The sequence below is a fragment of the Pseudorca crassidens genome, unplaced genomic scaffold, assembly GCF_039906515.1.
Source record: "Pseudorca crassidens isolate mPseCra1 unplaced genomic scaffold, mPseCra1.hap1 Scaffold_265, whole genome shotgun sequence".
Lineage (NCBI taxonomy): Eukaryota > Metazoa > Chordata > Mammalia > Artiodactyla > Delphinidae > Pseudorca > Pseudorca crassidens.
The window spans coordinates 46,699-71,093 of record NW_027136192.1 but is presented as its reverse complement, the minus strand read 5'-3'; the positions used below and the strand labels follow the sequence as shown (position 1 = coordinate 71,093).

The 24,395-nt window shown below is 43.7% G+C and overlaps 2 long non-coding RNA genes and 1 pseudogene across 2 annotated transcripts; 2 read left to right on the top strand and 1 right to left on the bottom strand.

Annotated features, from left to right (window-relative positions):
* The first annotated feature begins 10,191 nt into the window (after positions 1-10,191).
* Positions 10,192-12,367, top strand: LOC137218174 (uncharacterized). Its single transcript, XR_010940508.1, has 2 exons — positions 10,192-10,330; positions 12,134-12,367. It is a non-coding gene; the product is annotated as an uncharacterized lncRNA (long non-coding RNA).
* Positions 12,368-13,532: 1,165 nt separating this feature from the next.
* On the bottom strand, positions 13,533-15,484 carry LOC137218169 (metabotropic glutamate receptor 7 pseudogene; annotated as a pseudogene).
* A 136-nt stretch (positions 15,485-15,620) lies between these two features.
* LOC137218170 (uncharacterized) lies at positions 15,621-23,739 on the top strand. The gene is made up of 3 exons (XR_010940506.1): positions 15,621-16,232; positions 19,555-19,645; positions 23,248-23,739. It is a non-coding gene; the product is annotated as an uncharacterized lncRNA (long non-coding RNA).
* The last annotated feature ends 656 nt before the right edge of the window (positions 23,740-24,395 follow it).

The following is a 24,395-nucleotide window of genomic DNA, read 5'->3' as shown; positions in this document are numbered from 1 at the left end:
ACTCATATGAGTATGTCTTAGTTTTATCAGTGGAGGACAAACCAGGCTTCTATCACCAAGCCCCATTCCATAACAGGCAAACCAGTCCAAGACTTCTCTGAGTGTTGCAGGAGAGTCTATGGAAGGGGCGCTCACTCCACTGTGATGCCTAAAATGCCTTTGCACAGAGCAAACATTCAATACATGCTGAGTGAATGAATGAGTGAGCTGGTGTCATAAAACAGGCTTATTTCAGGGAAATTCCATTCAACAGGCTGGCATTCCTTCCTACCCATCTTAACTGTTAAGCTTGCCATCAGACAAAAATTTAATTATAAAACGTTAGAGCTGAGGAAATTTTAGAAACTATCTACTCTCCAGAGGTATACAACTTTAATTTAGTGGTAAAAATCACTAGGAGTGATTTAGGAGTCTATCAGACCTGAGTCCAAATTCCACATCTACCATATTTTCGTGAGCAAATAACTACTTCTGAGGCTCTGTTCCATGTATGCATTATGGGATATCATAATAATACATACATTAATTGTATGACTATCAGGGGATGAAATGACACAATCCATTTGCCATGGTCGGCTAAGTAATTTGCACCAAGTAAGCACTCAAGACATTAGCCAATATTAATAGCGGAGAGATGAAAACAAAACTCTGGGACTGATGCCTACCCTAGTGGCCCCAGTGGTCATAATGACTTTCTTCCATTCAGCCTGCTCTCTTCTCACTACGACTAAGGAAGAGAAGATGAACACATTAGGAATAACAATTTGAAAATGGTTTTATACTCCCTGAATGAATGGAATTATAATAAAATGATTCATGAGTTCTGCAGAAATATGATGAGACTTTAGATCTTTATGTTAGTTCTCTACAAAACCAATTTATGGCCCTAAGATGTACCTTCCCACCCAGCCCCATCCTTACCAGGATCAAATATCATTGTAAATGGAAAAGTCAACAACACATAATCAACAAGCTAAGTTACAAGCCAGTGAAGTCTCGGAGGTTTGATAGAGAAAATTCAGATTTATCATTATATGTAAAAATAAGATGATATGAAGAACTCAATCTAAAAAGTATTACCTGGAGATCTATAATCTCTACAATAGTGCTATAAAAAGTAAAGAGCTAGAAATCTATTTAGATGGTTTTCCTTATAAGAAAGCACTTTCTGTATAACTTTTAATGTACTATTGATGAGAACAATTCAACAAAATTCAAATAAATACCTGCAGATGTCCTACAAGAAGAAAAGAACAGAGTTAGATGTGACAGGGGATAACTGGACTTCAGGATGAGTAAGACCCTATACTTGACCTCAATAAATTAACGTGAAATACAGTGGATGAGCCATGCACAGAATGTCAGAATTCTAAAAGGCCAAGCTAAGTACCAAAAGGAACATGTGGGAACTCTTAAGAAGGAAATAAAATATTGGTTAGTTGATTCCGAAAAGGCAGAAGGGAGTAGGTTCCCTTTGGCTGCTCTTTGAAGAGATCACTTCCTTTCCCCCCTAGTCCTGAGGCTAGGGTGGCATGGGCAATAGAGGAATGTGGGGACTGAGAATCATTTCTACTCTCACCAGAGTGGCTGGAAGCAGATTTTCTTACCAGGATGTAGTAGTATGCTAATATTTAAGGGTTCTTGAGGTCAGAGAGAAGGGTTTGAATACTCCGGCTCCATCTCTTGCTGTGGGTCAAGTTTCTTACCTTTCCAACACCTTGGCGTCTTTATCTGAAAATTGGGGATGATGATAATGTCTCCCACCTGAGTGTGAGAACTATATGCTATAGTGCATACGCAGGGCTAAATTTGGTGCCTGGCAAACAGAAAGTGCTCAGTACGGCAGGCCAGTGTAGTGACAATAAGGCAAAGATGATGGGGGTAGTGCCGGTGTTGCTTCTGCCCCCAGAACAGGCTCTGACTGGGAGAGAGTTAAAGCACCTTTGGGTTCATGGGGGTTTATATATAAGCAACGGTTGATCAATGTGAGCTGGTTGTCCAAATGATTATGTGCAATCTAAGAAAAAAATGGGCCTCGGATCTGCTCAGCTACTTAATAATATTAGCAGCGGTAGTAGTCAAAGAAGCTAAATTTTATTAAGTGTTTATATGCCAAACAACGTGCTGAACGTTTTAAAAGGATTTACTCACTTATTACAACGAGGCTATACGCTAGGTCCTGATAATGTTATTCGTCTCTTTCAGATGTTGACTGAGCCTCAGACGGGTTACAAAAGCACCTAAGATCCCGTTGTCAGTACATGACGGAAATGAGTTCAAATCCAGCCTGTCTGACTTGTTCTTAATCACTAAGGTATGAAATTAAGCATGTTGCCCTTTGCCTGATTCTCCTTCTGAGGGCTGAATATTTCACTTAGCTCTCTGAGTGCAGAAGAGAGAAAATTCTCTCTCCTTGACCCAACTTGGCATCAATATCCAACTCCCCTTCTCAAAATGGGTTGCTTCAATGAGCAGCAATGAATGCCGGGTCGTGGACCAGTCACCTTGATGACTAAGAGTCAGACACTAGGGAAAGAAAATGCTCTGTGACAAACCTACCCTTGTAGGTTTGTCACAAGACAGAAATGGGGGGACAGGGCAGAAGATAATGGAATAAGGCATAGGAAAAATAGCACCTGGCATCGTGATAGTAATAATAATAATAGTAGTAGTAGTAGTAATAGTAATAATAATAGACTTTACTATGCTCTAGGCATTGTATTAAGTGCTTGGTGTAAGTGACTTCATTTTAACATTGAAAACAAGTCTATGGGGATGAAATATTATTAACATCATTTTATAGGCAGGAGTATTGAGGTTCAGGTAATCAGGTAAATTGCCCAAGCTCATATGGTTAGCAAGTGGAAAGCAGAGATTTGAACCAGCACCTACACTCCTAACCATTATGCTATAACCATTATGCTGAAGACATAAGAATTCCAATGGTCTTTCCCCATAACCCACTCCTGCACTCCAGACTTAAATAGTCCAAGATCAAGAGAGAGCAAGCTTGGAGTTGCCACTCTTCAGTGAGTGTCAATCATTTCAAAACAGTGTATTTGCTAACAAGATGCAGGTCCTGTGATAATCTTCTCAACCAGGTATCAAGAAACAGGAAGCAAAGATTCAAGTAACAGTACGTTCCTACTTACGAGGAAGGTGGGACAGCATAGTTGACACTGGGCTTAACTGTTCTGGAAAACGTGGTCCCAGTAGGCATACACGCTGGTACATTTTCCCCACCTACCAAATACAAAAGAAGTATTTCATTTCCATGTTGCTCTTCAAAGTTCCACCTCATTCGTGCCTGTCATTCATCCTCTGGCCTCTTCCTGTCTCCATTTCTGTACAGAAAGGTGCTGAGTCTCTGCTCTCGGATACGAAAAGGGTGTGTTAGGAGAGGGAGCCATGGTACCTCAATGTCTTTTTTTTTTTCATCTTAATTCTATTATGCCAACTCCACTGAACTTAATTAGAGTGAATACAGAATTACACAATTACCCTCTGTTCTATTCTTCAGATGTTATATTTTGATAACATTTACGAGATGCTGCTCTCCCCCTGAACACCAGATGAACACTAGAAATGGATGTGTGTTGACATAAACTCTGTTATAATTACAATTAAAGTATAGCTTACATAATGATAGTGTTAACATAAAATTATAGATGTGTAGAGACAACGTGGTCATGCATTTTTTAGTATAAGTACATGCTTAGACCAATATCTGTTAGCGGAATGAAGATGGAAGAGAATTTTGGTTAAGCCACAAAGGCTGTTTAAGGACTTGCAGATAGCTAAGGGGAACTCAAAGACCAGTAAGATAATATTTCCCCTGCCATGTTTTCGATTGCAAAGTGAAGGGAAGATGTGAAAGTAAGTACCCCTATGGAAATTACAAGGCAAGTACATTTTTTTCCTTGAATACCTGGGTAAATGCTTAAATTCTAATGTATATCAGTGATGCAAATTTTCAACTGAGTTTGATAAATCATAAAATAATAATTATACATATATGTATATAAAACTGCATGGAACTAGACAGTTCAGAATTACTTCTAATTAAAGAAGTACCCTATGACAACTAACTTAAACCTTACAAAATATGGTTCCAAGTACCCTATCAGAGTGAAAAGTAGGAGACTGAAAGGTTTATTGTAAATGTTTGTAGTCATGGTGTCTTAACTAAAACTACTGTGTCACAAATACTACTAAAATAATTGTGACATTTTATTCACTTTTACTGCAAACAACAAAACAAACTATAGGTATTTTTTCATTTCAGGTAATTATTTTAGCTAACAGTTATTAAATGTTTTGAGAAGACAGAGTGCTAATTGCATTACTTCATTTTATCTTTAAAATAGCGCTTCCATGTAATTATTCTTAATATCTCCATTGTATTAAAGTGTATCTCTAGTTTAGACCTTTCTTCAGAACTGCAGACTTGTGTATCCAACTGTGTACTCAGCATCTCTACTTGGACGTCACGAAAACATCTCAAATCTTATACCTCCAAAACTGGTCTTTAATCCCCCAAACATGCTCTACCCCAAACTTTTTCCATCTTAGGTGACAGTAACCACACCTTTCCAGTTCCCCAGACCCTAAATCTCGAATTCACCCTTGACCCCCTCTTCCTTTCCATTCTGGCATTCAATCTACCACGAAATGCTGTCACAACCTTCCCAATGTGCCACTTCTGAGAATTACCAGCCGCTAGCAGCCTGGTGCAGGCCACCAACATAGACCCCGAGGATCCGGTAGTCGCCTCCCGAGATTCTCCCTGACTCCACTCTCTCCCCACATCCTCAAGGCCACAGATAGAGTTGTGCTTTTCAAACAAGAGACAGTTCATGCCACACCTCGGCTAAAATCCTGCCCCTGGCTGCCTACATTTAGAGTAAAAGACACAATGCATGTGATGGCCTCCCAGGACTTACCCAATCCATCCCATCACATATCCGACCTCCAGCCCTCCTGCTGTCTCTTCCTCCCCACTGACTAAGTCAGCCAGGGTGGCCTCCTTGATATTCCTCCAAGCTGCCCGGCATATTTCTGCCTTAGAGTTTTGGCAGAAAACTCTGGCAGAGATGGAGGATTCTGGTTATTCTTGCTCCCAGCGAGTGGTCTCCCCATCATACATTCTGACAACTCCCTCACTTCAAGTCTTTGCTCAAATGTCAACTTATAAAATCCACCCTGACTACCCTATTTAAAATCAGAACCTACCTGTACACTCCTCCAGCACTCCCAACCCAAGCCTCTTCAGTGAGCTTCACATCCTTTTCCTTATCCCGTAGCGTCCATCAACTTGTGACAAAGCATAGAATTTATTTATAACATCCGTTTCCACACGAGAGTGTAAGGAGGGAGAAAGCGTGCAAGAAGGAGCAAGCAGGCAAAGGCTCTTGTCTGATTTATTCATTGATACGTCCAAGCATAGAGAACAGGAAGATCCTTGATAAATAGTCCTGAAAAAGATACAGATGAGGAAACTAGTAGTAAAGCTCAGAAAGTTTAAGTAACTTCCTCAAGGTTCTAGAGCTAGAAGAGGGTCACAGTAGAATTCACACTTGGGGATGTCTAACTTCAAATCTCTTAGCCTCTCTGCTATCTTTTTTTCCTTCTTTGCGGTACGCGGGCCTCTCACTATTGCAGCCTCTCCCGTTGCGGAGCACAGGCTCCGGATGCGCAGGCTCCGCAGCATGTGGGATCTTCCCGGATCGGGTCACGAACTCGCAACCACTGCGCCACCAGGGAAGCCCCTCTCTGCTATCTTAAGTCCATGCAATTCAGGATTTGTTTTAATCAGGGCCATGGAAATTCTCACTCCACTGAATAGGATCACCAAAGTGTTCTCTGTCTAGATTTATATATATATTTTCCATTTAAACAAAGGAAACAGAAGAGGGCAATTCATCATGGGTTATTGCGGTAGTTTTACAGCAATTTTAGCAATAATGACATTTAAGTAATAGTGATATTTAATGATAGCATAATAATAATAAAATAATAGCTCTTAAATGTATTGAAGACGAATCGCATGCTAAACTCGGTGCTAAAATATTTCCATGTATATTTTGTGCAAAATCCTTATGAATATTCTATCAGATGAGCTTTATGTGTAACTCCACCAGGCATACTTCTCTTATTCCGCTTTCAAAGATAAGGAAATTGATGAGAAGTGTGGTAACCATTTAATCAAGATGAGACTGGTAATAAGTTGTGAGTATGAATTTAAATTCAGGTCTAACTCCAGAATTTGATTCTCAATCCATACATGAAAATTCTGATAATTCCTTTGATAAGGGTATGGTCTATGTTCTCTCCTGGAAAACATCCCCCATTATGTCTGCCTGTGCTCATACCTTCAGAACACAGTCAAGTTTGAAACATGATAAAAATGTTTAAATAGTGTGCTTTAATAAATGGAAATAGCTTCATCTAAACAATAACACAAAAAGGCAGGCTGAGCCCTTTGAAGTGGCTTCGTTGCTATCTTCCATCCAGAACAAGAGAAAGAATCAACAGCTGCAGAGTAAAGAAAGCATGAAACCCAGAGATGGAGGATTCTGTAAATGACCAATTACAAGGCTATTAAGCCACACTTTCATAGCAAGAGGCAAAATATTCCATTAAACTGAAAATTCTTCTACCCCTCACTCCAAGGCCCACACAAACATTAATGTTGCATTTATTAGGATGTATTTCCTGTGCTCTATCAACTTGACTTTCAGCAACTGTATTAATACAGTCCTTTCGCTCTGCACATGTATCTGAATGATGGATTCCATTACTGGAGTTTTGTAGAAAGAGTGGAGTGAATGAAGTAAAGTTTGGGAAGAGCCATCATAATCCATAATGATGGGCACTGAATCAGGACAAGAAGAAACCTCTCTTCTCATTTATTTGAATGAAAATTCTACTATATATTTATTGCCTCTGTACAGGGCCATCTGTTGAATAGTGGAAAACAAGCATCTTTCATTTGGAGGTAGGATTTGTGTGCTCAAGTTTCTATGGGCCTGCAGAATTAATCTTGTTTGAGAAATGAAATAAAATGTAATTTCTTACTGTAAGTAGATGTGGTTAAGCAACTGGCAACTTTGATGTCTTTAAATCACTGCAGTTTCAGGGTAGGCAAATCTATAATTATTTCAAGCACTTCTTTATTGGTGCAACAATTGAGCAGTGTACATAGTGGTCAACAACCTGGGCATTGTCAGACGACTCCAAGTTTGAATCTAGACTTTGCCACTCACCAGCTATGTGACTTTCAGCTATGAGAATCACTTTCTTCAGCTTTACAGTGTGGATTATTATATGCCCTTTGCAGAACTACGGTAAGAACTAAATGTATATGGGCACAGTGGCTCATAGTAAGGGCTCAAATTAGTACTGTGGTCACTACTAGTAGCATTGAAAAGAAATTAGAACTTCTATTCTCATAAAGTGGGATATGTGTCCCTTTTCATTGTAATTTCATATCATTTTACTTTTGACCTTATAATTTAATAGCTCGATCCAAGAAACATTTAGCAGTAAATATAATTGAAAGAAGATTACCTGTCAAACATGAAATACTGTAGCATCAAGTGTGCTGGCACAATACTCTTCTCAGATAATTAACCTGTAAAAATATGTTATTGTCTTCTTTTTAATTAAGCACATTGAACATATATATTTACTGTGCCAATTGGCGAAAGGTCCATTAATTAATCAGTCTAACTATATGCTGCATAAACGTCTTCTAAACATAATCGTATATGTATTTTATTTGTTGGGAAAATGTGTTTGAGATTGTTCTTTTCTGCCTATTTAAAGTAAAAGAGGGTGAGAAGTAGAGTTAGGCTTAATGTACTTTGTACTCCATTATGCCATGAAAATGCTTCTGTGCCCTGGAGACAACAACAAAAGATTTGCTTTAATGACAAGAATCAAGTATGTTCTAAAGCTTCCAGGTAGGAGGCATATAGGTTGCAGTTTGTATCAGAAGTCTTTGCTCTCTCTCTCAACTGCGTCTAGATGGGAAAGATGTGGTCACAAATGCTTCAAGGTGACATAGTAAATGTTGGAAAAGAGGGGGGTAGGAGGCAGAGTTTTGAATATCTCAAACCTGAGCTAGAAGGATTTTATTTAAAGAAAATAGCGGATATTATTTTTCACTTAAGGAATGCCACTCAGCAAACCTGACATTAATGTAGGAAATTAGCTCTTTTAGCTACGATGCTTTCAAATGCACATGGCTGAAAACAAATTCAAAATAGTCAAAGGAAATTTAAAAACAAAAACCAAACAACGACAACAACCTCAACAAACAAGTACTAGAAATTCAGGGATGCAGCCATATTCAGATACAGTTGGATCTGGAAGTTCCAGAGTATCAGCAGGGTTCCAGCTCTCTCTCCATCGCTCAGCCCTGCTTACCTCTGCAAGACTTTATTTTACAGAAAGTCTCTTCTTGTGCTGGATGGTAACTGGGAGTCCCAGAGTCATATCTCCCCAGCTTAGAAATTCCAGAGAGAAAAGACAATTCTTCCACGTTTCTCTGAGAGAAAAGTCCTGGGGAGGAGTCTGATAGACTTAGCCGAGGTCAGATGCCTACCCATGAGCCAATCACCTGCTTTACTGGAGTTCAGTCCCTGGGCGACTCATCCCCGGGGCCCGTGAGGAGGCAGGATGGCATTATCTGGCAGTTCTCCAAGAAAAGCCTGCTGTTTTTGTAAGATGAAAGGGGAGAGGACATGGATAATGAAACCTGTATCTGCTTCTGTAAAATCCACAGAATCTTACTCCCTGCCCTGTGTCGATGACCATGCAGTAAGCTGACCCAGGAGGTCATTTTTCCCACAACAGTCTTTATATCTATGACTAAGGAACACACTGGTAAAAGAATATGGGAGAAAGTCTGAGTATGACAAGTCAGCTAGACTGATATTAACTAAAAAAGCTGTGTGAAAATATCCTTAAAAAGTTGCCCCCAACTCACTCAAAGTCCAAAGCTGGAGCTGGAAATACAATGTCATGGAGTTTGGATAAGAACAGGTTTTCTCCAAGCTGAACTATGACACAGAGATTAGAGGCTTCTAGAAACTATACTTTTTCAAAGAAAAAACATCACATGAGAAAAATGAGGCCTAGAAAAATTAAATGACTTAAAGTAACATAGCTAATTAATGGCAGGACTGAGACTAGAGTATACTTTGTGTAATTGGCTATGGTCTTTTTTGTTTGCTTTTGTTATCACTTCAAAACGAGACAAACTTAAAGAAAGGAAACACAACCAAGGCTCAGTGGTTGGAAAAGAGATGGATGTGAACGCCCACTTGTTTCTTACGTATAAAGTTACCCCTCGCAGTGTTTTGGAGGAGAAAACGCTGGCTCTTCCCAACGTTGGTTACATACACAAAGATTCCAAAGACAAGACAAGTGCTTTGCAAACAAAGTAACTAGAACCAGCTCAGGCTTCCCCGCGCCGGGTCCTACGTTCCACGGTCAGAACCACCAACTGTATCCCCCCCGGGTAACAAAGTGATTCAGAAAAGCTAGCGTCTTCAGAGAAGGGAGAAAACTTAGCCGGGAAGAGAGTCAGGAGAAAACTTGCTCAGCTTCTTGCTGGGGTCTGAAACGATCCCAACAGAGTCCTTAAACCCCTCAAGTTTCCCCAATCAAGCACCCTCACCTCCAACCTGGGCCACCCCAGATCTGACTATCAGAGGAAAGAAGTCTGCGGACGCACGGAGAGCTGACCACCCCACGAGAAGGACCTACGCGCGGCCGCACCCACTCACCCGCCGCTCCCCGGGAGACTGGAGACCAGCGCGGGGTCCAGGTCCTGGGCGTGGCAGACTCGTCCCTCTCCGGGCCCAGCTCCAGCTCACCTCGGCGCGGCCCGCCTGGGCGCCGCCATCTTGACCGGAAAGGGGGCCTCGCGCCGGAGGCCCCTGAGCGGGCGCCCTGAGCGGAGCCGGAGCGCCGGGGAACCCCAGGTCGGCGCCCTACGTCCCCCGCGCGCTCGCGCCCCGTCCACGAGCGACGAGAGTCCCGCACGCAGCGCCCTACCCAGGCTTCCGCGGAACCGACGCCCCGCGCAGCCCGCACCACGGCTCAGGCGGCGCCGAGGGCGGCCCGGGCGGAAGAGCGGGCGCGGGGCACGCGCTCGGTAACCGGGCAACGCGGAGCAACCCGGCGTCTCCGGCGAACCCCAGCCCTCCACCACGAGGAAGCACGGACCGCCGCACCCGCCGCCCAGCCCGCGCCGCCCCTCGGTCGTTCCGCCCGCCGCTGCCCGCTGGCTATGGTCTTTTAAATCCATGATACAACGTCTGTATGTAACAAATCTGTTAAACCCTAAATGTTTATGATATTCAAGTAATCCATTATCTGAATTATTCTTGAAGATAAAACATCCAAAGACTTCTTAATTGTATGGGTATACATACATAAAATACACGTGGAGGTAACTTCAAATATAGTATGTGCCTGTCTCTAATTCCTTCCCTCTCCGCTCTTGTAAAAAAATGCCCCTTTAAAAATTGCCCACTCACCATCTGTTAGGTAAATTTGCTGAAACACAGTAAATGTGGAGACAGAAATTGTTATAGAGACTATTCCAAATGGCACCGACACCTGTATTTATGAAATTTTTAAAAGGGTAAGTTAGAGTTGATTTAAAAAAAAAAAAAAAATCCCACTATAGTAACACCACATCATCCTAGGTGCCCAGTTCTATCCAATTACATAAGATGGAGAAAGAGAGAGAGAGAGAGAGAAAGAGAGAGAGAGAGAGAGAAACAGAGAGAGAGAGGAGAAAGAGAAAGAAGAAAGGAAGAAAACCAAGTACTTATGTATAAAATGTTGCTCCCAAAGTTTGAGATTATACTCAAGCATCAATGAACAGAAGGAAAACACTTACAAATTTACAAATGTATTTCATTTATGGTATGAGGGACACAGGTTTAGATTTGCAACACGCTCCCACAAGGGTCAAATTGACCACTTTTTTCTATCTAGTTGCTCTTGAGAGAACAAAACAATTGAAACAGATGCCATTCAATTCCAAGTCTATAGCTTAGACCATGTCACTGCACATGAAATATTGTTCATTCAGAGTCAGCACATAGCAAGAGTAATTTATACTCTCAGAGTGTTTGCTCTCAAGTCAATAGCAGAGAAGCCTTGACTAAAAACGTTCCCATTAATTTCCATTGTAATATATCTTACTTATAGCCCATGAAACAGTGGTCAGGGGAGATTTATTCTTTGGACACCATATTATATAATCTCTCCACTTTAAGCCATCCCCCACTCGGCGATTATTTTTTAAATATGTTACTCGTAGTCAATATTAATTTACATTTAATCTTTCTTAGCATTAGGAGAGTATTATTTTGTACAGGCTCAGAAACAAATCTCCCGAAATTCCTCCCTGATGCTCCCTTCAGGCTGAAAATGCATTGCAGGGTGGCTGCAGTGACTTACTTCTAGTTGGCAGAGCCCTGGCCACACACTAATTTCATTAGCCTCAAACTCCTGGATTTGAAAGATCCACTGAATATGATTCCTGTCCTCTGACATGTCACTTACTAACCAATTCAGTGTGCATACAGAGGAGAGAAAGGACTTGCTCAGCTCTGGCCCACCGGCAGGCAGATGAGAATTCCCAGTCAGAGACACTGTTTACATCTGAGTGGTCATTCTTGCCCGGGTCCTCATTTTCAGGAAGGAACTTCAATCCAGGCTTTGCTGGCAGCTGCAGCATTTGTTACATCCATTACTAGCTCCTTGTTCCTTCTTGCCCCTCAGTGCTTAGCATCCCCCATTTCAGTCACTAAGTCTTCCTTCCCCCAGCCTAGAAGCTTACCTCACCATAAATTTTTATCTCAAATGATAGGTTTGGCACATTCCCCACAGCAACCCACAGGGACTGGGGAAAAGAAAACTCAGATCTCTGGAGAGCTAAGAATTCAACCATTTAGAGGAGTTTCTTTTATACAGGACAGTCTTCATTGAGCTGAACCCTGCAATCCCAGAGAAGATTCACCTACCCGTTCTTTTCTTCTTTCCCTAAAGTGACTGTGTCTTTGAACAATGGGTCTGTGTTCCACTATTCTCTCTATTCATTTTGCAGGTTTACAGAGGCTGGGAAACTGGGGACTGGACTTACATGCCAGGAGCTTCTAAGATCACACGCAAAAATAAGGCTACGGGAAGAGATTGTTGGAATCTATCTCTGTATATTTGAACATGGGCAGTGGTTAACCAGGATGCTCACACCAAGCTTATATCCAGCTTGCAGCACAAGCTACAAGTTGGTGCATTCCCTCCTACTACCAGCCTCTTCTCAATAAATGCAGGTGAAAACTGGGGGCTCTTTTCCCTCAGCTGTTCAATCCAACATGAATAGCTGCAGTTTGCAAATTAGAGGAAAATGACAGTGTTTTCTCTGAATGGTTTTGGTCCCAACCCACACTGCTAATGTTGGCATTCAGTTCCTTTCCTTCCCAGCCCAGGGAACGGGGGAACTAAGCATAAGGCAAGCGTTCTCTTTTCTTGCAAGTGCCTCAGATCCACACACCAGAGAAGGAATCAGCTCCCCCTGGAATCTTTTTCAGCAAACACAATCCTTCAGCCTAGTCGGCAAGCTCTCTCTTGACTTTAAGATTTCACTCTTTTTTCGACAGGCAGGCCCATCTGCAGTACTGCCCAAGCTCCAAGTGAAGGCACCAAAATAATTTTAAAAATGTCAAACAGCAAATGTGCCTTCAACCCCCAGAGCTCCAGTAAAACTACTGTGAGTTGCCCCTGTGGTTCTCAGGTGACCTCTGGCCTCATCCTCCCTGCAGCGCTGCCTCCTCAGGTTCTCTAGTTTAAGCTCAGAGGTAAAGGAAGTGCTTCCGGGTTTTGCTTACAACAACCCAGGCTCTTCCTGAAAGCATTACCTCAAAGTGAAGGCTGCCCAGAAGCACTTTTGGCCTTGCAAACATCTAGAGATCTCCATGGTGGCATACTCAAGAGGTGCTAGAGATGCTCAGAGGCTCAGAGGGGCCATACCAGGCTGCAGCTTTAGACAGGCACCCCTCCTTCTGGCACAAACACAAGCTTCACACTCCTGGGTGCTGATGTAGTGACAGCTTGAATCACAAGGAGTCCCCTCCAGAAACCCAACATGCTTCAGGAAAGGCACTTGAGAGGGAGCCAACTTTTTAGCTACGGGGAGCATAAGGGTCAGCCAGAACATCTGGAGAAGGGACTAACTGAGCTTGGGTCCTACCAGGCAGGGAGAGAGCTATGCATTAGGAAAGGATCACTTCAAGACAGAGATGAACAAAAAACTTGGATATAGGGGTAGAGAAGGAAAAGAGAGGCAGAAATTGAAAGGGAGAACGTAAAAGCAGAGAGACAAAAAAAAAAAAAAAAAAAAAACAGCAGGGAGAAAGAGACACAAGGAGAGAGACACACAGGAAGAAAGACAGAGAAACAAAGAGAATCCATAGTCACGCAGACCCTGAAACTCAATTTCTTCATCCAGAAGCCATCCATCTATACCCAGGGCGGCACAGGAGCCGTGGGGCCGAGGCTGCGGGAGCAGGCGGTGAGAGAGCACTGCAGCACCGCCCACGGCTCAGCTGGCCCGATCCGCCGTCCTCGCATCTTCCGCCGTTGCCCGCCTGCACCCGGAGCTAGAGGACCGCCCGGCCTTGCTCAGCGCACCCTACTGCCTCCCTCCAGGCGCCTTCTTGTCTGGCTCTGAGAATCGTCCTCAAAACCCAGGACTGGGGTTGGGGGCTGCGTTAGGGAGGTCGTGGGAAAGGATGGGCACAGGGTGGGTGCAGAGAAAGCGATTGTGCTTCGCAGTTAGCAGGAGTAGAAAGCTGATCGCCCGGCTCCTGCCAGTGGCCAGATCGCAAAGGCAGTTTAGACGGTGCAAACAACTGCCCAGAGCAAATCACCTGGGGGCACGTCTGCGGGTGGCTTCTCCCCGCTTGAGGACAGTCCCCACGCCTTCCGCCCCATGCCCTCGCAGAGACAGGTTACAGGTCGGGAAATCCAACCCGAGCGAAATGGGCAATTCACGTCCAAATGTAGGTGAAGACCTAGCCTTCGGTTTAAGAACTGCCTCCCTAAGCTCTTCTCGAAATTTTCCAAGGCAGCTGCAGCTTGTCGGGCGGCTTGGGGCAGGGAAGCTGGGGAGTTGAGAAATGCCTAGTTTCTAGGCGTCTTCTCATCTTTCCTATTCCTTGCGCCTAGGTGGCTCTCACAGGAGCCCGGCACTTTTACAAGCCTGTTTTGGAACCATATTTCACTCGAATGCAAACCCATTTAAATCATCGCCTTGTTTTTCGGAGACTGTTTCTTCTAAATGGGGCCATAAATCCAGAATGTCAAGCCGGATGGAGTGGAGCGCGGACAGGGGAGAGATGGAAGGGAAATGAATCAAGCAGGGAAAGTACCTCCTCGGGTGAGGTGGGAGGGATTCGGCAGGATCTCCAGGGTGGAAATGAGCGAAGGCTGACCAGACCCCGCACCCCTGGAGTCCAAGCCAGCCTTCAGGATAAAGAGCGCGGGGAGCTACGGCGCGCTCTGCCCCGGAGGGAGCGCCCCCCTACCTGGAAAAGCCTCAGGATGTTGGCTACCATGCTGGAGACCGAACTCCCCGAAGCCCCAATCACTCCAACTACTTTCTCGGGCTTGACGAAAACCGGAGGCTCGCCGTTGGTGCAGCGCACTTCGGAGGTGTCCTTCTGGATGAGCGCCTGGACGAAAGTGAGCGACTGTTCGAGCGCATAAGTGTCCCTGGAACGAGTGTCCAGGATCCGCGCTCCCAGCGTCACGTTGGGCAGCAGGTTGGGATCGCTGTTGATCTGGTCCAGGGCGTAGAGCATCGCTTCCAGCCTGTGGATCCCGTTCTCCCTCTTGATGTCGCCGCAGGGCACTCCGCTGGGACCCTTCGCGTGCACCGGGAACAGCCCCCCGAGGGTGACGTCCCCCTCGATCCGAATGGAGTGCGGGGCGTACATCTCCTGGCCGCGCGCCGCCGCCGCCAGCGCGCACAGAAGCACCTCCAGCACGCAGCAGGGAAACTTCATCAAAGTCAGGGCGCGGAGCAGCTTCCCCAGCTGGACCGTGCTGCTCCCGCGGCTGCGGCGGTGGCGGCGGCACTGGAGGGGACGGTGGCGGGCCCGCGGGAGTCCTGGCCCCTTGGGGTGAGCTCCTCCGGTGAAGCCCAGGGTCTCCTGCGGGCGAGGAGGGTAGGGGCGCCCGGGGAAGGGCAGCCGGCGAGGGTGGGGGGTCCCGCGGCGCCTGCCAGCTTGGGGCGCCGTGCGCTCTCGGGTTCCCCGGCCAGCGCGCCGCGCTCGAGCTCGCGCTCGGTGGCTTGCAGCTCGAGCTCTCCAACAGCCCAGCACTGGGGAGAGAGCGAGGATGGCTATCGCTTTAAATGCGCGTTCGGCTCCCTCTCCTCCTCCGCCCACTCCCTCCCACCCTCGCTCGCTCTCAGGCTCTCCTCACCCTTCCCAGCGCCCACCCTCCCCACGGTTTTGCAACATCACGCAGGGAGGGGCTGCGTGCTGAGGTAAGGGGGGAGGGAATGGGTGGGCGGCTGTGGGGCGGGGGGAGTACCTCCGATTGGGAGTTTCGAGGTCCCCAGGGAATCTGGGGATTGCAGGTCGCAGGCGAAGGCTGAGCTCCTGCTTCGGTCTCACTGTAGAAGCCGCTCGCTCGCCCGCCTGCACCCACACGCACATTCTAGGCACAGGGTGGCATCAGCTCCGGACAGGGCGGTTCTAGCTGGGGCTGACTGCTTCCAACCCTGAGGTCCGGAGCCGGGGCTGTCAGCGCCGGGAGAATGCGAGGTAGTCGAAGGTGATGCCGCCAAGCATGAAGGGTAGTAGGGAGCCCCCAGTCTCTACTGCTAATTCGTCTGTGCCAGTTTTTCCTAAGAAAAACACACATACACACAGGAGCCTGATTTATGACCTAAAGAACCTTTACGCAGAGACTTCTCCGGGGCCAGGCACTGGGCTAGCCTGTAGGGAAAGACGCCAACAAGAAATGCTGGGAATGGAAATGCATCTTTGGTCTTCAGGGGTTACTGTGGCCGGAGCCGGATGAAGTAACCCTGGTCTCCAGTAAATCTGTGGCGGATTCGCTCCTCTTCTTCCTTTCATCGCAAGAGATGGAACAACTGAGAACTCTGCAGAGCGCACTTTCTTCTCTGGCGCTGACAGGTGTAAGGCTCCCTCCTACCCATTTCCAGAGATGCTTTTGGGCTGATGTCAGGTTTCCTCGGGCAGGAAATAGCAAGAAAGAGGTGACAGTAGGAGGAGCAGACAGAAATCTCCCCATCGATCCAGTGATCCAGTGATCCATTCTTTTTTTTTTTTTTTTTTTTTTCTGGCTGAAGATTTGGGGGGTTTGGGGAGTGGAATCAGGATGCCAGAGCAGGTAGTAGTGCAGTTAGGAAGCTGTTTTTCAAAGGTGTCCCATCCTGCAGGTCCAGCCCAAACTTGGCCCAGCAACAAGTGGCCCTAGTTCCTACACAAGGAAGGGCAATGTATCTGCCCTTGGTGCCCACGTGTACTGCTTATGGTGGTCTCTACTCTTGCTGAGCCTTTCCGTTGGAGGGCAGCGAAACTGTCTTATACAGAATTGAGGGCGCAGAGAAAACCAAAACAAGACTATACTTTCTGTTGTAATGTTAGTGTACTAAAGAAAAATGTCCTTGCACATAAACAAAACAACACACACACACACACACACACCTAAAAAGTCAGAAGTTGGGAAGTTGGTTGTCTCTTCCACCAACCACCTGTATGACCTTGGCACTTCTGTTCCTGTGCCTGAGTTTTACTTTGCCCATCTGTAAAATGATGAAATTGAATTGAATGTTTTACAGGTTAACTTTTAACTTTCAAATCCTCTGTTGAAATAGGCCATGCACCTTTGGCCATGGTGTTGTTTTTAGACCAATATCCTTTGTTGCTTTATGTGTAGGGCACCCGTTTTTTGATACCCAAACAACACTTCAAACATTTCCTGGTACAGAGGATATTTTTTTTCTTGTTGACCACCCATTTATCGTCCTTCTAGGGAGAGTCCAGTCCATCATTTTCTTTTCAGACATGCCCCTCCTCCAGGTTTCAATACTTAAGGTTTGAGGAGGAAAAAAAACCTTCTGGCTACAGTGTTCAAGGAAGGGAATAGAGGCTAACAAGAGCTATGCAGGGCTAATCCCTGGAGTTCTGCTGGAGTAACGAGGGTGATGACATAGGGTTACCACTGTCCAATAGACAATCCGTGCCGGAGTTAAAAGAAAAAGGAGCCTCCTTCCTCTAAATGCTTTATGTATATCTTTTGGACAATGTTACACTATTTGATTTTGTAAAAACATACCATTTTACTGCCATCTTCAAGAAAAGTGATGTAAAAGCTATGCGAAGCTACCCCTGTATACAATGTGATCATCCATCACTCATAGATGTGATGCCCTGCTATATAAGTGCACACCTTGTGCGACCTTATGCTGTGATGCGCCCGACCCTTCCAGCCAGCCCTGGAGCTGCGAGCGTATAAGCCCGCAGCTGTGCCAGAAGCTCCCACATAAACAGGGAAATATTTGAATCCCATAATGAGAGATACCAGAGAGGAGAAAAGGCAGAGAGAAGAAGGGGTGGGGAAGAGAGAAAGGGACCTGGTTAAAACATGTGAACTCCTGGATCCACATGTGCCTGAAAGATTGCCTCTTTTTTTTCAATTATATAGTATTTTATTTCTGTTGTTTGAAGTCAAAATATCCTCTTGTAACTCACCTATTCTGCTATTCAATACATTGGATCAAAAAGGCTGGAACAAGTGAAATAGATATCCTGTTAAGGCAGCATTAGCTAATTTGGAAAGGGGGAAAGAAGCAAAGCAATAGAAAGGCATCCTTGGGAACACAAATACTGTGATCCTAGTATTTAGGCATCAGTACCTCAGGCTATATTTGATAGAGACTGTATCCTTATTTAGTTTTTAATTTAAGGCTATTTAGTAGGCACTTGGTGCCAAAAAATATATTTGAAGAGCTGTGTTACAAGTAATAACACTTGATTTTTTACCTGCCCATGTGAGGATCTATGTTCTCCTCTTCCATTTCCAGGTCACAGCTTGCAACTGCTCAACAAATAGTTCTTGGCTGACTGTTGAATGTTGCCTTGTTCTGTGTTCTCTCTTTGCTCTACTCATTCTCCCCAAACATCTGGCAGCAATCATTATCTTCTTTTTGTTGCAGTCATCTGTGTGCATGTTTTATTTCCCTTGCTAAGCTGGAAGATCCTTGAGGGTAAGGGGCTAGGTATTATAAGGGGCTAGGTATTATTTTATCTTTTTACTTCGGACAATGTTCAGAATGGTGTTTTGTACCTAAGAAGCACTCATGTGTTGAATGAATCAGAATTGGTTAGCCATTCCCCACTGTCTTTATCTCACAATAACAGAAACATAAAGTGGGCAGAGCAGAAACGACGGCAAATAAATTGTCCTCTCAGTCACAGAATGCAGTTTCTAGAACTTAAAGAATAATTAGTAGATTTTGAAATAATTTTGTTTTACAAAAATTTCATAAGATTGAAATACTCTAACCTTAAAGCTCTCGATCAACTCTAAAGGAGGGCTTTAATTGGCTCTTCCTGAGTCAAGTGTTTATTCCTGGGCCGATAACTGGGGCCATTGTCACAATAGAAAGTGTGATTTGTTACCAGAGAAAGAGGAAAGTGACGCTGGGCTTGCAAGATATTTATATCTTCAGCCAGAGTGCATAGGATCTGGAACTTAATTGGTGACGCAGTTTTGTTTGAGATTATATGAATGAAAAATCTTTGTGTAAGGGTGATTAATCTAAAACTTGGCCAGTCATTGTCCTAGTGTCATATTAAATTGCAGGAGAATCTAGTTTTAGGCACAAAGATCATAAATATAAAATGTGTTCCCAGGCTTGGTTCTGTGTAGTCAGTAATCTATACTCACCGAGTCATTAATAAAAATGAAAGTTAAGGACTCAGTCCTAACTTATATGCTTAGCATTGTATTTTGCTAACAATCTCAGTTTTATTTTCTTTGTTCTCCCCTGCCCGTCATCTTCTGCAGAAAATAATGTCTCCACTTTCAATTCCCTGTCTATTTAAATCCGATTTGTAATTTATGAAGTTGTCCTCCTTAAGGGCTGCTGCTTCTGCCACAGTAATGTACTCTGGCCATTATTATACTCTTCCATCTTTCATGTAGGTCTCCATCCATAGGTTTTGTTTTCATAGCTTTTTTTTTTTTTGGCGGTACGCGGGCCTCTCACTGTTGTGGCCTCTCCCGACGCGGAGCACAGGCTCCGGACGCGCAGGCTCAGTGGCCATGGCTCACGGGCCCAGCCGCTCCGCGGCATGTGGCATCTTCCCGGACTGGGGCACGAACCCGTATCCCCTGCATCGGCAGGGGGACTTTCAACCACTGCGCCACCAGGGAAGCACTATACTTATGATTTTATATTTGCTTATTTACTTTTGTCTCCCCCCTCAGCTCAAGAGAGACTATATTCATCTGTGTTAATCACTGCTGTATTTCCTGAACATGCCTATAAATCATACTGAAGAATGGTGCCTGAAATTTGGTAAGGGATCAATCAATTTTCTTCGCTGGTTGAAGAAATGTGTTCATAAATTAATGAACAGATCTTCGGGGCTTCTGACTTGAGGACTAATGGGAAGAGGATGGCAAATGTTTGGGACAGGGTACTGCAAGAAGTAGTATTTGGAGTACTCTGATAGCTATCCTAACAGATAAGATTGTGTTCATTTAAGTAGTTTTAATGAGAGAGCTGGGAACTAGGGACACACAGCATTAAGGTTTTTATAATGCATTCTGTAGAGTTCTTTTTAAGTCTGTACAAATATCATTGAAAATATATGCATACATATACACCTCTGTTACTTTACTTAGTGCTTTACAAGAGCCCCTCAAGGAAGGGGTAGTAGCAACTCTCAGTATCCTTCCTTTATGATGAGCTTAATTTATTCAAAGTTACATCATAATTTATTTGTAACTGTGAAACTAGACTTAGTTATTGAATAGACCGTCCCTAGAAACGTATGACATTAATAAAACCAACAAAAATTTGTTCAGTTTCCAATGACAGACACACTACAGACTCAATTATGGGCCATCCAGTTTAATGAAGGGAAGAAGTGATTTAACAAATATAGAGCAAACAGAATATGAAGTTTTATCCTCCATTAATATTAGTAACGGATAGTGTGGGCTCCAACGCCTTCAAGATAGCTTGAGACCATCATCTCTGTGTCATGGGCAGGGGGATGTTCAGCCAGGATGTCTTTCACTGTCACTGAGAAAAATTTCCATAATATATAATGATACCTACGGAAACTGATATGGGGCATTCGGGTAATAAGGAATCCGTTAGCATATTTTTCCGGAAGCCTTGACTACAAAATGAAGACAGTAGATTTGGACACTTTCAGCCATGAAGAAGTTGTTTGGATATTCATCTTTATGCCTAATGAAATAAGCTTATTTCATCTCTGCAGCTTCCCATATACCATTTTCCCACCTCTGTTTTATGTTTGGAAAGACTTTTAGAAATTGAAAGTCAAGTTAAAAAGTGAGTGACAACTTAAATGATATATGGAATATTTTGCTGACTTACAAGAGCATGCAGAATTAAATATGACCCAGTTCCAATGTTTATTTTAACGTGTATGTTGAGGTGGAGTTTTCAAGGTGCCAGAAAATGAGAATTCACCTTCCAGTGTGTGTTACCAGCTCTGTTCATTGCACAGAATCATCTTCATAAAACATACTGTTTTCTATGTACCTGGTATATATCTCAATTAGTTGAAGAATTTCTCAGATACCTCTTAATATGTAATGCTCCAATTCCAATCTTGCCATGTCCTGTACCAGTGACACAGCACACAGGAGTATTATTTCTCTTTATTTCTCTGGGTTGTTCAGAACCCAATGAAAGAACAATGGAATGGGATCAAAGAGATCAGGGTTCTTGTCCCAGATTTACCATAAAATAATTGTGTCCTCTTGGGAAAATTATAGTCATTCTAGATCCCTTTTCTTTACTTTGACAGAGCTGCACTAGATGACCCCAAGTAATATAGCACTCTTTCAGTAGTAGCTTAGATGTTATTGGTATTCTGAAACAAATGAAGACAATGACACATGGAGCTGTGCAACATCTCTGTAACTCTGTTGTCTTAGAGTTGCCTCCATTTTACAGATGATAAGATGACTGTGCATAGAAGTAGATGTTTGGAACCAGCGGTTCCAAAGGAAGTGGAGGTAAACCGCAAATTTCCTTCCTTCCTGAAGCTCACTTAGCCAAAACATAGGCTTCTGAATATTAAGCTGTAAAGCATATTATCAGTACATTTTAAAAGAAGCTATTCTTCTAGGATTTCCAATTAATAGCAGGAGGTTTTGAAATTCTTAAAAGATCATCTAATTTTGTGAGATTTACAGCTCTATTTTCCTGTCAAGCAAGTTGTATTAGTGCCAGACAGTCATCTGAGCTTCTGGATGCTTCTCTGAACCTCTTGAAGTTTTCTTCTTGCTATCTGAAATGCATGCCAGATAAGCCTTTTTCTAGAGCGTATGTACAGACTTGTGTATTTTCATATAGGAAAGCGATGCAGTGAGTCAAGTCGTGGGTTAAGCCCTCATTCTCAGAGTGGTATTGAGCTCCTGGTGAAATATAATCATCATTTCCTCAGAATCGAAAAGCAGTTATCTCAGGTGTATAACCCCATTAACTATTTATACATTTACGTATGATACATGTATTTATTGTACCTACGAGGTGTGTTCTCTTTGGGAAGTACAAAGCTCTTAGAGACATAGGTTGTTCATTTTTTTGTTTTCCCACAAATACTGTGACCCTTTGAGCAGGAAGGTCTATATTTTACTAACATCTAGAACCAGCAGTTAACACGGTGTCTAAGATGTAGTCAATAATTATGAAATAGATAAATGAACACATTTTTATGTAAGGGCCAGGACATGGACAAATAGAAATTTTTCATTTTCAGTCACAAAGCAACAACAGACATAAAAATGATACCGACAACAAGTGCTACGGTCATTCAAAGAAGGCATAGAATAGATAGAAGGATCTCCTCTATGGCACAGGGAACTATACTCAATATTTTGTAATAACATCTGTATGGGGCACCTGCTCCACACCAGGCCCTATGACAGGTGCTTACATACTTTCCCTCTCCCCCATCCTATGGGGAAAGTACCTCTGCTATAGATTTAACATTTGCCTCCCCCATTAATAACTTTTTTAAACCTTATTCACATTGCATCAAAGGGATGCTTTGATGCACTGCTGAGGTCTTCTCAGCAAAGCTCATGGGAATTTGGTATATGAGGATCCACAATAGCAATCCATTTCATCGGTGTCAATCTTTCTGGACAGTTTGGGTGGAAAGGACAATTCCTGAAGGTGCGATACCTTCACCACATGTACTAGCATTGGGTCTTGCTTGTGTGTGTGTCACCGACTTCAGCCTTGCTGTAGCAATAATAGCTAAGATACTGTAGAGCTGAGAGGCTATTTAAGTATTTATAGATATATACATAAGATAAAAGCACCTAACTTTTTTCTACCTATTGCTTACTTTCCACAGCGGTGTACACACCACACTTTAGGAAACAGTGATGTTGTCCAATTTGTCTTCTCATTTGAAGATGAGAAATGAAGGTCTGGAGACCTTTCATTGCTCAAGGTCATTCGAGTGTTTAAGGGCAGGATGCTGGGGTTCCTGACTTCCAGGGAACCTAACTTTTCTCTGAAATTATACTGCCCCTTAATCTCTTAGCAGTACATAAAACAAATATTGGTGACCTCGTGACATGCCAGCCCTTGGGTGAAATGGAGATCTGTGACTGGCTCTCAAACTTTTAAGAAATGGGAGTCTAGAAAAAAAAACCCAAAACAGTCATGCAAAGACTCACTGGGCTGGAAGGGGAGCCCGTGGTCGTCTAGCTCAGTGCTGGGCTGAACCCTGGATCATCCAAGGAGGGTCTTGGAGGCCTCTCTGCAGGCCAAGTAGTCAAGGCATAAGGGGGAATCAGGCAGGTTTGCTTCTGTTTCTTCATGTTATTTTCATGTAAGATAGCACTGAAAACTTCAAAAGTAACACTGGAAATGTGCTGTGTTTGTCCATTTTCATCTTATAGGTAATGACATGAAGGCTCAAAGGGGGATCATGTTTTTCTAGTTAATAACAGACAACATTCCTCACCCAGCATTCCTATAGCTTAAAAAAGCAATAGAGGCAAGTGGGTTCATGAACGTGGGTTTTGTGGTCACGCAGATTTGAACTTGCATCCCAGCAGGGCTTGAATGGAGTTTTTCTCTCCAAATTAGGCAAATTGCTTCTCCAAGGCTCATGGGGTGGTCAGTGTTGTTATAGGGGAGTGAGGTAAAAGCATTTTCTTCACCATATCCTGCCCCAGACATGTTATCTGAAAGGAAGGAAGGAAAAATGGGAGGGATATATGGAGAAAGAGGGAGGAAACTAAGGTGGCAGAGAACATTCCTAAAAGTCCTCCATGTTACTTCTGCTGTGCTTCCACACGCTCCTTGGGACCTCGCTTGCCAACAGAAATGTTGATTAAGCACTCTGGTTCTTATGTACTTTCTGCATTGGGAACACCTATAGTTAGGTTTCAGGGCTCTGAACTCCCCAAACTGGGGAACTTGTCATTAAAAGGTCTTTTTAAAAAGCACAAGTGCCCCAAAGTTTAATGGCATTAGATTTTGGCAATGATTTCTTGAATATGACACTGAAGGCACAGGCAACAAAAGGAAAATAGAGAAATTGGACTTCATGAAAATTTTTAAAACTCTGTGCATCAAGACCCTATCAACAGAGGAAAAGGGCAATCACAGAATGAGAGGAGATGTTTGGAAATCATATATCTGATAAGGGATTAATATCTAGAGTGTACAGAGAACTCCTAAAACTCAACCACAAAGCAAACAACCTGGCTAAAGAATGGGCAAAGGACTTGATTAGACATTTCTGCTAAGAAGATGCATAAATGGCCCATAAACACATCAAAAGATGCTCAGCATCACTGATCATTAGGAAAATGCAAGTCAAGACTACAGTGAGACACCACCTTACACACATTAGGGTGGCTACTATGAAAACAAAAAATAAAGGGTTGATGAGGATGTAGGAAATTGGAACCCTGTGCACTACTGGTGAGAATGTAAAATGGTACAGCCATTGTGCAAAATATCATGGTGGTTCCTCAAAATTAAAAGTAGGATTACCATATGGTCCAGTTCCACTTCTGGGTATATACCCAACACAACT